This window comes from Hyaena hyaena, unplaced genomic scaffold (assembly GCF_003009895.1).
Source record: "Hyaena hyaena isolate Hyena2069 unplaced genomic scaffold, ASM300989v1 scaffold_965, whole genome shotgun sequence".
In the NCBI taxonomy this organism is placed as follows: Eukaryota; Metazoa; Chordata; class Mammalia; order Carnivora; family Hyaenidae; genus Hyaena; species Hyaena hyaena.
In genome coordinates, this window is record NW_024081598.1 from 412,738 (window position 1) to 429,459 (window position 16,722).

The following is a 16,722-nucleotide window of genomic DNA, read 5'->3' on the forward strand; positions in this document are numbered from 1 at the left end:
TGTGACAAACCGAGGCATGGCTATTGAAAGGCCGTGTTCTTGGATTCACCTGTCCCAGGGCCCAGAGCAGAAGAAGCCCTTTGAAAAGTGCCCAGACTTCATGTGAAAAAGACTCAAGTTCATAGATACAGAGAACAGATTGGTGTTTGCCAGAAGCAGGCGGTGGGTGGGGGTGGACTAAATGGATGAAGGAAGTCAAAACGCAGAAACTTTCAGTTATAGGATTTATAAATCATTAGGGTATAATGTACAGCATGGTGACTATAGTTAATAATACTGCATCGTGTATTTGAAAGTTGCTATAATACTAAAAGTTCTCAACATGAGAAAAAAGTATGAAACTATATGATGACAGATGTTAAATAGATTTGCAGCGATCATGCTGCTAAATACACAAGTATCACATCATTATATTGTATATGTGAACATAATGTATGTCAATTATTCCCCAATAAAAAATTAAAGTTTTAAAAAATCATAAAGAAATTCTGTACATATCTTTAAAATTACATATACACTCACTACCTTAGGCATATACCTCAGAATGAAATTACTGCATCATAGGAGATGCTTATGTTCAGCTTCAGGTTTGAAGGAAAACAGGTTTGAAAAGTAGTTATGCCACTGTTTACACCTAATGGCAATGCTTGAGAGTTTCAGTGGTTCTATATCCTTCTTTACATTTGGTATTAGAAGGTTCCTTAAAAAATCACTTTAGTCATTTTAGTAAGTGTTAGATGGATTTACTGTGGATTTAATTTGCATTTTCCTGTTTAAGGATACTGAGCACATGAGTATGTGTCAAGGGATATTTGGATATTTTCCTTCATGAAGCCTCACTTCAAATTTTGGTGCACATTTTATTGATTTTTAGAAGTTTTTTTGCATACGTTGGAGGCTGAAATTTACTTTTTGCTCTCTTATTGATGTATTCTGATGAGAAGAAATTACTAATTTTAATAAAGTCCAATTTGTAGGTTTTTCTTTTTATGAATAACTCTTCTTTGTTATTTTAAAGAAATGTTTTTCTACCTCATAGTCATGAATAGTGTCTCATGTTTTCTTCCAGGAGATTCATTGTTTTATCTTTTACATATATGTCTATGATTCACCTTAGTTAATTTTTGTGTATGGTGTCAGGTAGGGATTTCCAAACAGATATATAAATTAATATGGCATCATTTTTCAAAGGGCCATCCTTTTCCCACTAGATTACATTGATGCCCTTATCTTGAGTCAATGACCACATGTGTGTGAGTTTACATGAACTCTTTCCTATTGATATATTTGTCTATCTTTGTAAATTTTATGTCATTATCATACTGTCTTAATTAGTGTAAGTTTATGGAAAGTCAGAGTTCTTATTCTGCAGATTTTCAACTTTGTTTTTCTTCAAGATAATTGTGGGTATTTTTGGTCTTAAGTTTTGATAAAATTTTAGAATCATCTTGTAATTTTTCAAAAAAAGAATTTTCTGAATTCCTAAAAAATGATATTATTATTTCTGAAATGTATTTATATTTATGGTTTGTCTAAAAAAGTAAGAGACTTGTTTTATATTGATTTTATATCCTGTGATCTTGCTAAATTTAATTATTATCTCTATAGTTGATCAATTATTTTTAATTTTCTACTTGTAAATATATCTTAGAAAATGACTTTTTTCCTTTTCAATTATTATAGGTTTTTTTTTTTCCTTTCCTGGTGTGAAAGATCTTATTATACCAGAATGGGCCCCTGATACAATACTGAATATAAGTGGTCAATTATTATAGTAGCTTTTTAGGTCTTAGGAAGAGAGCATTGCATATTTCACTATTAAATATGATTTGCTATAATTTTTCTTTTGTAAATACCCATGACTGGAACAGGAAGAATATAACATACTTGTAAACGTGGTATGATTTTTTAAAAAACTATAAGTAGCTCTCAATTTTATCAATCTTTTTTTTATAATATAAAGAGGTCATGTGGTTTATTCTGATGTGATATTAACTAATATTAGTTAAAGTTTGAATATTAAATGAAGTTGATAATTGGAATAAAACTCATGATCATGAAAAATTATCTTTTTTACATCACTGATTTGCTAATATTTTATTTAGAGGTTTTTCATCTACGGTAGTGATAGAAAGCCCTTTACCTTGACTTTTTGTAATATTAGGTTGTGTTATCAAGATTATGGCATATTTTTTTTTGTATTATTTGAAAGTTTTGTGTAAGCTTGATGTTAAGATATTTGAAAGCATTTTCTTGGGAAGGCAACTGGGCTTGAAATTTTCCCTTCAGGTAAGTTTTTAGTTACTGATTATGTTTAGCTAATAGATATAGAGCTACTGAAACGTTTTATTCACTCCTTCATATATTCTGGCAATTTGGTTTTTAAATAATTTAAGCTCAGTTTTGAGGTTTATCATGCTATATGTTGACAATCAATTATTGTTTTTTAAAAAATATCCATGGTATCTAGATTGATGGGCCTCCTTTAATTTCTAGCATCATTGGTAATTTGTAGTCCTCCAATCTCTCACACATTTTTTAGTGATTAGATTAGATTAGTTTTGCTAACAAGGATTATCAGTCTTATTAATCTTTTCAAAGGAGTAACATGGCTTCATCAATTCTCTTTCTATCTTCTTAACATTTATTGATTCTGCTCTTTATTTTATTTCTTCTGTTTTCTCTAGCATAGTACAGTGTTCCTTATGTAGATTCTTGAGGTCAATGCTTAAAGAATGGGTTATAGCTCCTCTCTTTTCCTTATATGCATTTAATGCTAAAATTCTATTTGATCATTTCTGTATTCCAGAAATGTTGATATGTCATATTTTCATTTGTATACGGTTCAATTATTTCCTAATTCCACTATAATATTACTCATGGAAAACTTGTTATTTAGGAATATAGTGTTCAATTTTCAGATCTTTGAGGATTTTCTTACCTTTCACAAATTCTTATCTACCTAGGTTTCACTGTGATCAGAAAAACTGTATGAATGTGTTCTTTGAAATTTATTGTTACTTCCTTTACAGCCCAAGATATGTTTTATTTCAGTAATTGCTCTATATATACTTTATAAGAATGTGGACTGTTAGTGCTAGACATAGAGTTTTCATATGGAAATGAGAACAATTTATCTCTCTGTATTCTGAAATATACTGTATATTTACTAACATTGGATTTGTTATATTAATGCCTGAGAAAATATTAATTAAAAATTCCATATATAATCATAAATTTGTTCTTTGAATCATATCAGCTTTCAATTAAATATTGAGTCCCTATTGTTGGATGCATAAATATTTAGGGCTGTTTTTTTCCTGTTTAACTGTAGTCTCAAATCTAGACTACATTAACTTTTGGCCTTAGATAAATTCTTAATCAACTCATTACTTTTACCCATGTAAAGCTAACACAGTAAAATAAAATTATGTTACATTTTGTATGTAATTCTTTATAATTTAAAAACATTTTTATTATTGTTTTCTTTTTTTTTTTTTAAATGTTTTATTTATTTCTAGGAGAGAGAGACAGCGCGAGCAGGGGAGGGTCAGAGAGAGAGGGAGTCACAGACTGAAACAGGCTCCAGGCTCTGAGCTGGCAGTCAGCACAGAACCCGACGCGGGGCTCGAACCCACGAACCGCGAGATCATGACCCAAGCGAAAGTCGGACGCTTAACCGACTAAGCCACCCAGGCGCCCCTATTATTGTTTTCTTATCAGGATAAGTGCACTCCTTAATTCCCTTTACCTATTGCACCCATCCCCCACCCACCACCTCTCTTACAACTATCAGCTTGTTCCTTTAGTTACACGTATGTTTCTTGTTTTTTCTCTCTCTCCTTTTCCTTTGCTCATTTGTTTTATTTTTTAAATTCCACATATGAATGAGATCTTATGCTATTTGTCTTTTGCTGAATGACTTAGTTTGCTCAGCACTATAGTCTCTAGCTCTACTCGTGTTGTTGCAAATGGCAAGATTTCACTCTTTTTTATGGCTGAGTAATATTCCCATTATATATATAATACATATTATATATATAAAACATATACAATTTATGTGCTCTGTTATTTACACTTCAAAATTACACAGTCAGGTTATTATTATTATTATTTTATTTTTATTACTGTTATTTTTTAAGTTTATTTCTTTATTTTGAGAGTGAGAGAGAGGGGAGAAGAGAGAGAGACTCCTAAGTAGACTCCATATTGTCAGCATGGAGCCTGATGCAAGGCTGATTCTCAAGAACTGACATGATAACCTGAGCCAAATTAAGAGTCAGATGCTTCACTGACTGAGCCATCTAGGTACCCCAGTATAAATTTCCTGTAATGTTTTCTCGTCTTATCAACACTTTCCCAAGTTCATGATATGCTTAGATTCAATTATTCTAAATTCAAATTCTGTTCTCTTCCAATCCTCTGTGCTTAATTTTTAGTCTAAGAAAAATAAATTTATTCCTCATATCTGTATCTTTTTTCCGTTTAATTATTTATGTTTATACCTAGGGCATTCTAACATCTTTAAATACAATCTTCATCTAAGTCAAGTAATAAAAGGATCTTTATTAAATACAATCCTCTTTAAAGTCAATCCTCATCTATGTCAAGTAATAAAAGGATCTCTGAAGGCAGCAATGATGTTTGAATAAAAGCATGATCAGATTATAATTATTTTTATTTGTTTTAGTCATAAAAATCAAGTCATACTGAAAAATTAAGTAATATTTAAGAAGGAGGCTAATTTTGCTTCATTTTTCTTTTGATTAGTTGGTTGGTTTAGCAAATAAATTAACAACCATGTAGAAACGCTTGGTCTCAAATGGGATTGATATAGTATAAATTTGAAAATTGATTTACTAACAAAATTCTCTTTATTTGTCATGTTGGTTGAGTACTATGGATTGGTAGACTTTATGGGTCATCAACACTAAGATTTGTTTTTCTAAAGTACTTTTCCTACTGAATAGTATGTGTTATAGACTAAATTGTGCCTCCTTCTCCCATTTGTATGTTGAAGTCCTAACCCTCAATGTAATTGTATGTAGATATAAGGCCTTTAAGGAGGTAATTAAGGTCAAATGAGGTCATTGGGCAGAGTCCTAATGATAGGACTGAAGAAGAGGAAGAAACAGCAGATGCTTCTCTCTCTCCCTCTTTACATGTCACAGAGAAAAGGCATTGAGGGCACCTCAATGGGTGGGAAAGAGGCCCTCTGGTACCCAAGGAGATAGGCCAAATCTGCTGTGATCTGGACTTCCAGCTTCCAGAACTATGAGAAATTTCTGTTGCTTAAGCCACTCAATCTGTGGTAAACTGTTACCACACTTACAATGGGTGTTGCTGAAGAATAGAAAATGATGTTACAAAGAAAGAAGAGAACACATCTCCTTACTTTTGCACACACAATGTTACGTATACCCTAAAAATATATTTCCAGGGTATGCGGGTGGCTCAGTTGTTAAGCATCTGACTTTGGCTCAGGTCATGATCTCATAGTTCATGAGTTCAAGTCCCATATCAGGCGAATTCAACCCCACTTTAGGTGAGTTCATGCCCCTCTTCAGGTGAGTCCACTCCCACCCTGTGCCTCTGTCTGTCTCTGTCCCTCTCTGCCTCTTCTGGGATTCTCTCTCTCTCTCTTTCTCTCCCCTTCGCCACTTGCACCCTCTTTCTCTCTCTCAAAAAAAAAAAAAAAAAAAAAAAACAACGAATATATATAGTCCTGAAGATTATTGAGTTAGAAAACAGTTATTTCCATTGTTCAGGCTATTTTATTCTGTAGTATTGGGGTGGGGTTGAAGGTAGAAAAATTACTAAATCATTATCTAATATTTTAATAGCCTATTATTTTCAGATACTTCTTTTTTTCGATAATGGCTTACAAGCTTTATAAACTAAAGTTTGTATTATTACCTACAAATTTTAGAAATCACTTATTTCAAGAAGAAATTTGTTTTAGTAAAGTGAAACTTACATTTATAGTAATATTTTTACCATTTTCAGAATACTGAGAGTATATTATATACACAGTTATAAGCATCTATTGACTCTATATTTGCTATAAAATATTTCATAAGGACTCTCAGTGATTTTCCCATTTTGCAGTATGACTCATCAGTTGGCAAGTTTCCACTGTTATTTGCTATAAGCAAATCCGGTAGCAAATGGGTTTTCTGAAATACAGCACTGCATAACTACCAGAGTTCTTAGTTTTATGGTATCACGTTAATTCATGTACCACTACCAAGTTTGCTTCTCTTACATCCACTATGCAAAAAAAATTTGTGGGTGTGTGTGTGTGTTTTGAGAGTTTGAAACTATGGCAAGGAAATTCTGGAATATGGAAGTTAGGATGGGAAATTAGAGTTCACCTATAAAAAGTTTTCTGCAGCTAAAGGGCAGGGAATGTCTTATTCCAACCACTTATAGCTTTGAACTTCTGTTCAAAATGTAGTCTTATGATGATTTTTGGTAGATATTAAGTCTTCTTTTTCACATTCTGAAATAATTCTGTTTCCATGAAACAGTGAAGAACCTAAAGGCCCTCACATCATAGATTTTATAATCTTGCAGAAATTAACAATTAAAGGCATTAGAGCCTAATTCCATGTAAGCAAGTGAAAAATAGAGTGTTTAAATCATCATTGCAAGAGGCCTTTGCTCAAATTCTGTGTCAGCATTATGAAACTCCCTTAAAGTTGACCATACATTTAAAAATTCATTTTTTTTTCTTGAGGAAAAAAGAGATAGAAACAAATCATGCCTATTTGCTATGGTTATCAAGTAAGTCATTGACAAATTATGTGCCTTTTTGTAAAAAAAATATATATATAGTGTTTACAATTATTCCGGTAAATGGAGCACAAAATGTACAAAAAATTCCTGTGAAAAATTTCTGCTTCAGTAGGTGTCTGGCTTGCAATTTAATTCATGTACTAAAAAACTGCCTAAAATAAGCTTACAGAGTTAGGATTGGATATCATTATTTGCCATCACATCTACTTTTAAGATTGGTTACCAAAAAACAGTATATAATGCTTTCTTCTTTTGAAGCAGATAACCAAATTGGAGTAAATGGGTTAAAGTGTCCAATTACCTTGGATATAGGAAAAGGATTAAAGTATGCAACAGAGGGTTGAAACCAATATATTAATATCTTCATGTAATACAGTGTTACTTTAATTAAAGAGTAGAAGAACAGCATAACAGTCATTTGACTAATATCTGGATACTTTGGTGTACTGAACTCTCTGCTATATTACTTTAAAAATAAAGAAAAATGTAACAAAACAAAAATTAGATTTTACCTACAGAAAAAGATGATTTCTTTATTTTATTATATATATTTTAATATATATGTATATATCTTTATGAGTAAGTGCATACATACAGTTGTTTCTCAGCTAAGATCTCAGAGAAAACCAATATTAATTAGAGCTGTAGCTATTCATACAGTATAAGTGAGAAGGTTTTGTTTTTGGATATAAATCGCATTTAAAGTCATTTGTTTTTATAGCATAACCTGGCCAATATTGACTGATATACTTAATTATAAAATATTGATGTTATTAACCAAAAATTCCATATTTTAAGCCTAACATGATTAGTAACTCCTTTCAAAAAATTTTTTTTGCCTTCTCTAAGTCCTAAAGAATCTATCTTCTCATACTATCACACTTTTATAATATAGGAATTGATCAGTAATTTTGGAGAGGAGAAAGGGCTATGTGCCAGTCTCAAATCATGCTGGGTCATAAGAGTGTACTGTACTGTTCTAAAACATGTACTGTTTTAGAAGCTTATCTTAGATTTGTCCATCTAAGATATGGGTCATTTTCCTTACAGAGTGCCCTCATCTTCATAATGGAAAAAAAAAAACATAAAACCCTAAATATTGTTTTAATTCTGGAAACTGAGTTTGGATTTTAGATATTCTATCATCCTTTGTTTCTTTTTTTAACTCATCTTTAGTTTCAAATATATCACCTCCGGCTTTTTGTGCTATATGTTATATGTGTATGTAGTGCATGTTTCACAGTAGTGCATGTGGCAACTACTCTACAGTTCTAGCCCCCTTAATGTTGTTCCCAGTTATTTCTTACATTTCCATGTATAATTTTTCAGAAAAATCTGGTAAATATCAAGTGACCTCCAGCAATCAATTTCCCTTATTTATACTGTCCTTCAGCCTCTCTTCAAGGCTGCTGATAACTAAAATCCTACACACTACCCATTGGGCTCTGCCTCCCATCTTGGATGCTTAAACCTAAATGTGGACGAGGCATTGTGGCCAATGAGCCACAGACATGCTATATTCTCTTCAGTGTATTCTCCTAACACTGAGAAACCATTATATGAATAGATCTTAAATTAAATATTATAAATATGGCTGTAACTTACTTGGAGATTGTGATATACCTGACATTTAGCTAATCCGTGTAACACATTATCTTATTTAATACCCAAAATAATTGTATTAGACACTAATAATCTGTCATGTTACATATGAGGTAAATATGGCCCCCAAATAATAAATTACATGCTCTAAGTCTTGCAAAACAGATATGGAGGAGACAAGTTTAAAGTTGCTTTTGAATTAGAACTTGCACCCTTGATCATTCATTTATGTTGCTTCTCTCATAGTACTCACTGTACATTAACATGAGATTGCATTCTTTCTCAATATGCTACTCAGTTTCTTGTCCTAACAGAGTCTTGGTTAGATTTCCAACCATTCTCTCAGACATCATAAGATATATCTGAATCCCCGTAATGGACAGAGTATAAGCTCAAAAAATTGTAAATTATAAAGTTGTGCAAAATTTAGGATGCTCTTAAAGAATTGGAAATATTCCACATTGTCTATAAACTGAGGCCATATAGTTGATTTAAGAATATTTTAATAGGGCCAAATATATTCAGTAAATTTTATTGATAAATTATTAAAAACACACCAGATTTGGCAGCTTAAAAATACATCTTTTTCCCTAGAATTTTACATGCTCTAAAAACTCCATGTCAGTAGAACACAATGAAAAACAAAACATATTTTACACTCAACATAATTAAGAATTACAAACTATTTCACCCTTTCCTTTTGAATCCATATTTTAAATGTTTAACATACATGACTAAAACCTGAATAGATAAGATATACATACATATTTCCCAAAATAAAGATAAACAAATATATGAAATACCTATAAAATAATGTGGAAATGTCAAATCATATATTCATATTTATATTATTTAGGTAATGGGATTGCATCTAACTACAATATGTTATGAAATGTTTTTTGAAAGCATTTGTATTGTGAAATATGACAGAGAAAACTGCATAAAATATATACAATTCTGAACTGGATTCCCCTATAATTTTCAAATAAGTTAAAATATTTCAGAAGCCTTCACATTTCTGAAGCCTTTCAGAAGGCTTCATCAAGTCTTCTTGATTATAACTTCCTTTATTTTCTGAGCAGTAGTCATTAATCTAACATTGTAATATTTACCTCCTTAGTTTTCTTTTTTTCTATGTGTATTAGTATCTATACAAAGTTTGGATTTTGTTTAAATGTAATCAAGCTGTCTATATTCATTGTGTCCTTAAGATTCTTCCAGGTTTTTGCTTGTTTATGCAATTCTTTTATTTTGTTATTGTATAGTTTTTCATAATATTAATATCTCATGATTTGTTGACATATTGTATGGACATTTCCATACAATGTTGTTTTCAGCTTTGATGTGTCACAAACAATGCTCTCATCAGCCTTGTGCATGTTTATGGATACTCGTAAACTACCATTCTTATGGAATATATACCTAAGCATGGGATTGTTGAGTTATAGTTTATGTTTATCTTTTGCTCTGTTAGATGCTGTCCAGCCTTTTCCCACTGTACTTGTTCCAATTACATATTGCTCCACATTCTCTCAAAACTTGTTCAGATTTTATAATTTTTTCAAACTTGCTTGTGTGTCATGTTCTCATTGTGGTTTTCAATTGCATTTACCTGCTTAGCATTTATGAAATTGAGGACATTTTCATCTTTATGAGGCATTTGAATTTCTCTTGTTATGAAGTCAGGTTTTAGGTTCTTTACCCATATCTCTATTTGCCCTTTTTTTTTTCTTTTGCTGATTGATTAGTATGCTTTATATATTCTAGATACAGAGTATTTGCATGTTATGTTAATTTCAAATGTGTTTTGTCATTTTAGTTTGTGTAGTTTTGGTAAGGAAGGAAGCCAGGAGTTGTAGTACAAATGTTGCAGGCCATTTTTGAAAAGTAAATAATTCTTAAATGAAAACATAATTTATAAAGAAAATTACTAAAAGTATCAACTACGTAAAAGAATTTCTGTCCATATAAAATTCTAAATAAGTAGTTAAGTAAGTAATTTGAAAAGTTAAAAAAAAATCTCAGCAAGAAGAAGATATGGCAAAGCATATGCCAATAAGGCAATAATAAAATTATATTAGATAGATAGTCTTACCAATCAGAAATAGAAAAAAAGAGATAGCCAAGATGCATGACTAAGAATGTTCACAGAAGATGAGACAAGAATAATGCATCAATGTAAAACTGAAGTTTTAGCCATCAGAAGTAAAGGGCAATACTGAGAAATACAAGGTCATCGGCCTCTTTTCCTTGCCTGTTATCCTTTTTTTCTCCATACCCAATCACATGAAAGTAAGATGAGTGGAAATTTAATTGGTTTTAGATACTCTAAATTATATTAATTAATTAATATAAAAATATAAAAGGAAATAAAATCTCAAAGTATTAGAATATAGCCTTTTTTGCTTTGTATTTTTTCCTATCGAAATGTTGCAATGGGGAGGTGAAACTTTCCCATGTCATAATGAAAATCCAAGAAGCCAGAATTCATCCAGAGGAAGTCAGCAGACTCTTGGTGAGTATGTGGATTACATTGTAGTGATCCACAGACTTGGATATGAGATAGTTGGTTACTATATTATCATTTAAGTTGCTATATTATCATTCAATGGATTCTGAAAGTAAGGCAATAAAACCCTAATAGTTGCAGCAATACTCTTCAGAGTAGTGTAGCAACCAGCTGACTACAGACTCAACTGTGACAACATGTTAGGTAAGCCATGAGCTTTCAATAATTACTTGGAGGGTACTCTGTATGGTGTTTCAGTTTCAGCATCACTGAGTTGTACCGAGACTAGGATAATTAGGAGCACTATCTTTATTGCCAAGCTGATAAAACCTAGTGTACTAACATACACACTTTTGAAATCTCATCAAAAACTGTTGAGGAAACAGGGTGCAAAGGTGCTAATCACCACTGGGATGTAACCAGGAATGTATCCCCATTCCAACCATCAAATTAGTACTTGAATTGCGCTGTGTGATGCAGATGATACTGACAGTTTGTGCCAATCTTTATAATATAAACCAAAGAAAAAGGAAAGATGGTAACACCACATTTTTCATACTAGTATTGGGGTCTCTCATAGTAGGATATAGATAGGGAAAAAAGAATTCTAGATAAAAAATGATAGATAATAGATGGATGGATAGATAGATAAGAAAAGGGGAAAGAAGAAAAAAGAGAAAAGAAAGATAAAAAGATGGATAACCCCTCTTTCAGAAAGTAGAGCTTAATCTTTTTCCTTTGAGTATGGGGTGGACTGAATGCCTCATTTCCAAAAAAAAAAAAAAAAACTGTATGAAAAATACAGAAAGAAAGTAAGTTTACAGTTAAGACAGTGGCAAAGAACAACTTAATCAAATTATTAAAGTTAATACCACCAGTGATAGATCATGTTGATATCATCGCCCGTGAGATGATACAATGAAAAGGGACATCCATCTCTGTGGTGTTCTTTACAAAAACTCATAGCCCCAGTCTAATCATGATAAAACATCAGACAAACCCAAATTTAGGTAAACTTGTCAAGGCTGGAAGATCTTCAAAAACAAGGAAAGCCTGAGGAGCTGTCAGAAATTAGAGGAAGACTAAGGAGACATTACTACATGCAGTGTGGTAGCCTGAACTGGACCCTGGAAGAAGACATATGTGGAAAAACTGGGGAAAATAAAATAGAGTCCCTAGTTGAGTTAGTAGTATTGTATGAGTATTAATTTCTTAATTTTAACAAAAATACCATGGCTATAAAAGATCTTAACATTAGAGGACGGCAGTAAAGAGTATACAGAAACTTTTTGTACTATGTTTTTAAGTGTTGTAGAAATCTAAAATTATCTCTCAAGTAAGTTTATTTAAAAGTTTTAAAACTAACTAATAAGATGATAGGTAATGAAGTAAGTCCTAATGACCATAACTGAAGTCACACAGTCACACATACAAAAAGCTGGGGGTGTTTTCAGAACATACTGTGCTAACACCTGAGAGAGAAAGTATTTGAGTTTGGTTAATCTATGCCTTGGAGGAGAGAGAAAGTTATATTAAATTCCGTAGGGCTCTACGTTAAGATCATTCATGATCACAAAGTATCTTATCCTTGGGGCCTGTGTCTGATAACTTAACATCACTCGAATAGGCACGGCACAACCTGATAGCTTTTGTGTCTCTATCATAGTTAAGAGGCGAAAAAAATCTTCTATGTCAGTAAAATTACTGACCCAGCAGAAAAGGATGAAAGATCTGAATCATCTGTGATAAATTCAACTACATAGGTTTCAGTAGTGCTAAAGAAGTTAAGAGTCCATGTATTCCAATGGAAATATCCCCAAATTTCATCTTAATAGGGTAACTATAGAGGAAAAGTGGATGGAAGGTGAACCTGGTGCAGGGTAACTTGATAAAGGCCTTTTCATTGTTTGCTTTCACGCTGGCTCAGTGATTCAAAAACAGAATTGTATCACAGAAGATTTCTGAAATAGAGGCTATCCTGGGGCCTCCCCAGGATGAAAATCTCAAAGGAAAGAAAAACAACCAAACAAGCAGACGTGTTTTAAGAATCTGTAGGTGTAATTTTGCTACTAGCATCAATGAAAGACATATAAGCCAGTCAGGTATAAGTACCTGGTGCTCAGAAAAACTTTGGCCTCAGTCAAGAAACACTGGCAAGATGAGCAGGGCGATATCAAAGCCATGACATTGAAGAACAGCAACTGCAGAGTCATCACCGTTCTGCCAAAAAGGATGTGCTCCCAAGGTAAATTGCAACACTTTCTGGAACAGCAACACTCCCAAGAATTACTGGTTGTATGAGAATGGATCTTTTTTGCAATGTGTAACACAAAGAAAAATAGTCTTTAGTGATTTGACACTAAGAATTGCCTCAGAAGACACCAGGAAAAACCAGAGTTGTGAGCTGCATTAGGCCCTTCAACAAATAAGACCATATATTAGATGCATGAGCGACAGCAGCTCTCTTTGTTCCTCTGAGACAACAAAGCCCCGACAGGAGCAGAGGGAGGAGTGACCATGTCAGCACCAGGTCCTCCTGCAATTTGGCATCTCAGGAGAATTCCAGAGAGAAGCATTGTTCTGAAACTCTAAGGATTAGGTGAAAGGGCAAGGGGAGTATGAGCCAGATGGGGGCAGACTGCATCTCTTCTGGCCGCTAGAGAGCTCACGATTTCAGTGGTGGAATATATTTTAGAGAATTCAGAGGTGTGGTTGGGAAAGTCAGCTGAGGAACTCTTTCGCCAGGTCTAAATATTAGATACTGCCTGAGACTCAAAGACAAATGCCAGTTTTTGGGCTCTGCAGAAATTATAGCTGAATTCCCCAGAATTGAGATAAATTCTGTCTGGAGGCTAATGTTGGAGGGACTCACTAATGAAGTGGAAAAATCTCTGGGTGGATAGTCAGCTCCCCACAGGGCATGCTATACAATTCATACTGTGATGGTCCTGATGCATCAGAAATGGTGTCACACAAACACCCAGTCAGTGAACAGACTCTGGAAGAGAGTCTCTAGGAATTTGCCCAGACATATACCAAACTAAATTAACCTACTTTTTTCAGACTTATATTTGGTATTGCTGGCCACCTATTCAAAACTTCAGTCCTGCACTGCCACAACTCAGCTCTTGTCATTCCAGATTTCTCCTCATGTGCTTCACTAGCAAAACCAGTTAGGTTGAATAAGAAGTCACTGCATAGTTTCTATTTTCTGGTATGAATGTCATCAAATGTATTCACATGTTTTGTGTTTGATTGTTTTTCTTCTTCATATGCTGCTTTGCTGGATCTACTGTATGCACAACTCCTAAAATACTTTTCAGAAGTGGGTAATGTATAAATAATGAATTAAGAAATAAGAAAAAATAGAAAATTTATTGAAGGTAGTAAATTTATAATTAATAGCAGAATCTGGATTAGAATACATTCTGTTTTCTTCATTCTCAGTTTACTTGTCTTTCCACTGAGTTATATTGACTCTTAAACTTTCAATAAGGATTTTTTATCAGTTAAAATATTATCTTGTGATATCAGTTCTATGGAAGAACTACAATTATAATTATTTTTAAATGTGCCTAGAGAGACAGAATTCTAAGATGGTCTCCAAGATTCTGCATCTGGTGTGCACTCTCTGTAGAATCCCCTCTCCTTGAGTGTAGGTGTATGAATATGGTGGATAGTCTCTCCTATAATTGGCTTATCATATAAGAAAAAGGTGACGGAATTTTGAAGATGTAATTAATCTCCCAGATCAGTTGATTTTTGTGTTGACAAAATCGATTATTCTGTCTTGATCTGGTAAAGGTTCCAAATAGAGGTGGTGGGCCCTTCCTGAAGACAGATTCTCCTGTTGGCTTTGAAGGAAGTGCGATGCTGTGAGAGCATAAGATGCCATGTAGTAAGGAAGTGTGGGAACTTCTATTGTCAGGGAGCCATGCTCAGTCAACAAGAGAGTGGTGGTTCAATTGCACAACATCAAGGAGCTGAATTTTGCCAACAACTTGAATGAGTTTGGTAGAAGACTTTTTATCGTCATAAAAAAGGAAGGAAATTCTGCCATTTTTGGACCTGAAAGACATTTAACTAACTGAAATAAGTCACACAGAAAGGCAAATATTGTATAATCTCTCTTATATGCAGAATCTAAAAACAAAACAAAACAGAACTCATAGACAGAACAGAATAGTGGTCTCCAGAGGCAGGGGGTATTGTGGAGAGTGTGAGTGAAATGGGCCAAGGTAGTCAAAAGGTAAAACTTCCAGTGATATAATAAATAAGTATATAGTATGATCATTATAGTTAATGTAACTATATTTGAAAGCTGCTAAGAACGTATATTTATTTTTTTAATATAGTTTATTGTCAAGGTGGCTAACATACAGTGTACATATACAGTGTGCTGTTGGTTTGGGGGGGTAGATTCTCATGATTCATCACTCATACAACACCAATACTCATCCCAACAAGTGCTTTCCTTAATTCCATCACCCATTTTCCCTCTGAGAGTAGATTTTAATAGTTCTAAACTTTAAAAATTTGTAACTATGTGTGGTGATATGTTAATTAGACCTACTGTGGTGATCACTTCACTATATATATAATATACACACATATATATATTGCATCATTACATTGTACATTTAAAACTAATATGATGTGGGGCGCCTGGGTGGCTTAGTCGGTTGAGCATCCGACTTTCGCTTAGGTCATGATCTCGAGGTTCGTGGGTTCGAGCCCTGCGTCGGGCTCTGTGCTGACTGCCAGCTCGGAGCCTGGAGCCTGTTTCAGAGTCTGTGTCTCCCTCTCTCTCTGACCCTCCCCTGCTCATGCTGTCTCTCTCTATCCTAGAAATAAAATAAAAATATTAAAAAAATAAATAAATAAATAAATAAAAATAAAACTAATATGATGTATATCACTTATATTTCCGTTAAAAACTGTTATCATTTTATTCTAATAATTAATTATAATATCACTATCACTCATTTTTATGTATGTATGTTTGTATGTATGTATGTATGTATTTTTAGAGAGAGAGCTTGGGCAGGGGATGGGCAGAGAGAGAATACCAAGCAAGCTCTATGCCCTCAGCTTGGAGCCCGATGCAGGCTCAAACCCATGAACTGCAGGACCATGACACGAGCTGAAATCAGGAGTCTGACACTTAACCAACTGAGCCACCAGGCACCCCACTATTACTCACTTTTAAATTTCATGAGCAAAATCTTGAACTTACAGAAATTTACCCTTGCCTTTGTTCTTGAAAATGTTTTCATTCCAACATTCACAGACTTTTACCTTAATATATTTTATGGCAATATAGTCTTTAAATTGTCATCATGTAAAATGTATCTATAATAAAATATTTATCTGTAATGTAATTATAAATTTTATTTTATTACCTGAGACCATAGTCTTTATAATTGATTTGTAATTTATAATTGATGTTATAATATTTTTATTACATCTTACATAATACATACAAGAAATATACATCTTATGAGATTAATCATAATCAACATTTTTAAAGGTACCCTCTTTTAAATATATACCTTTGATATTTTTAAAATAAAACTTCTCTCACTACTTAGGCAAATTTCATACCATCATATTAGAAAATTCTCCTTAAATAGAATTCAAGTGTCAAAATAAAATTTTCTGTACCTTTTAATTTGCTAAATTTTTGCCTAATGAGAAGGGCATACTAAGAATAGTTTCTTGTACAATAATTTGTGTATTCAGCATCTCTGAAGAAGCCAGAAAATCAAGCAAAAACCAGATAACAAAAAGGAAAAGAAACAAAATGAGCCAAT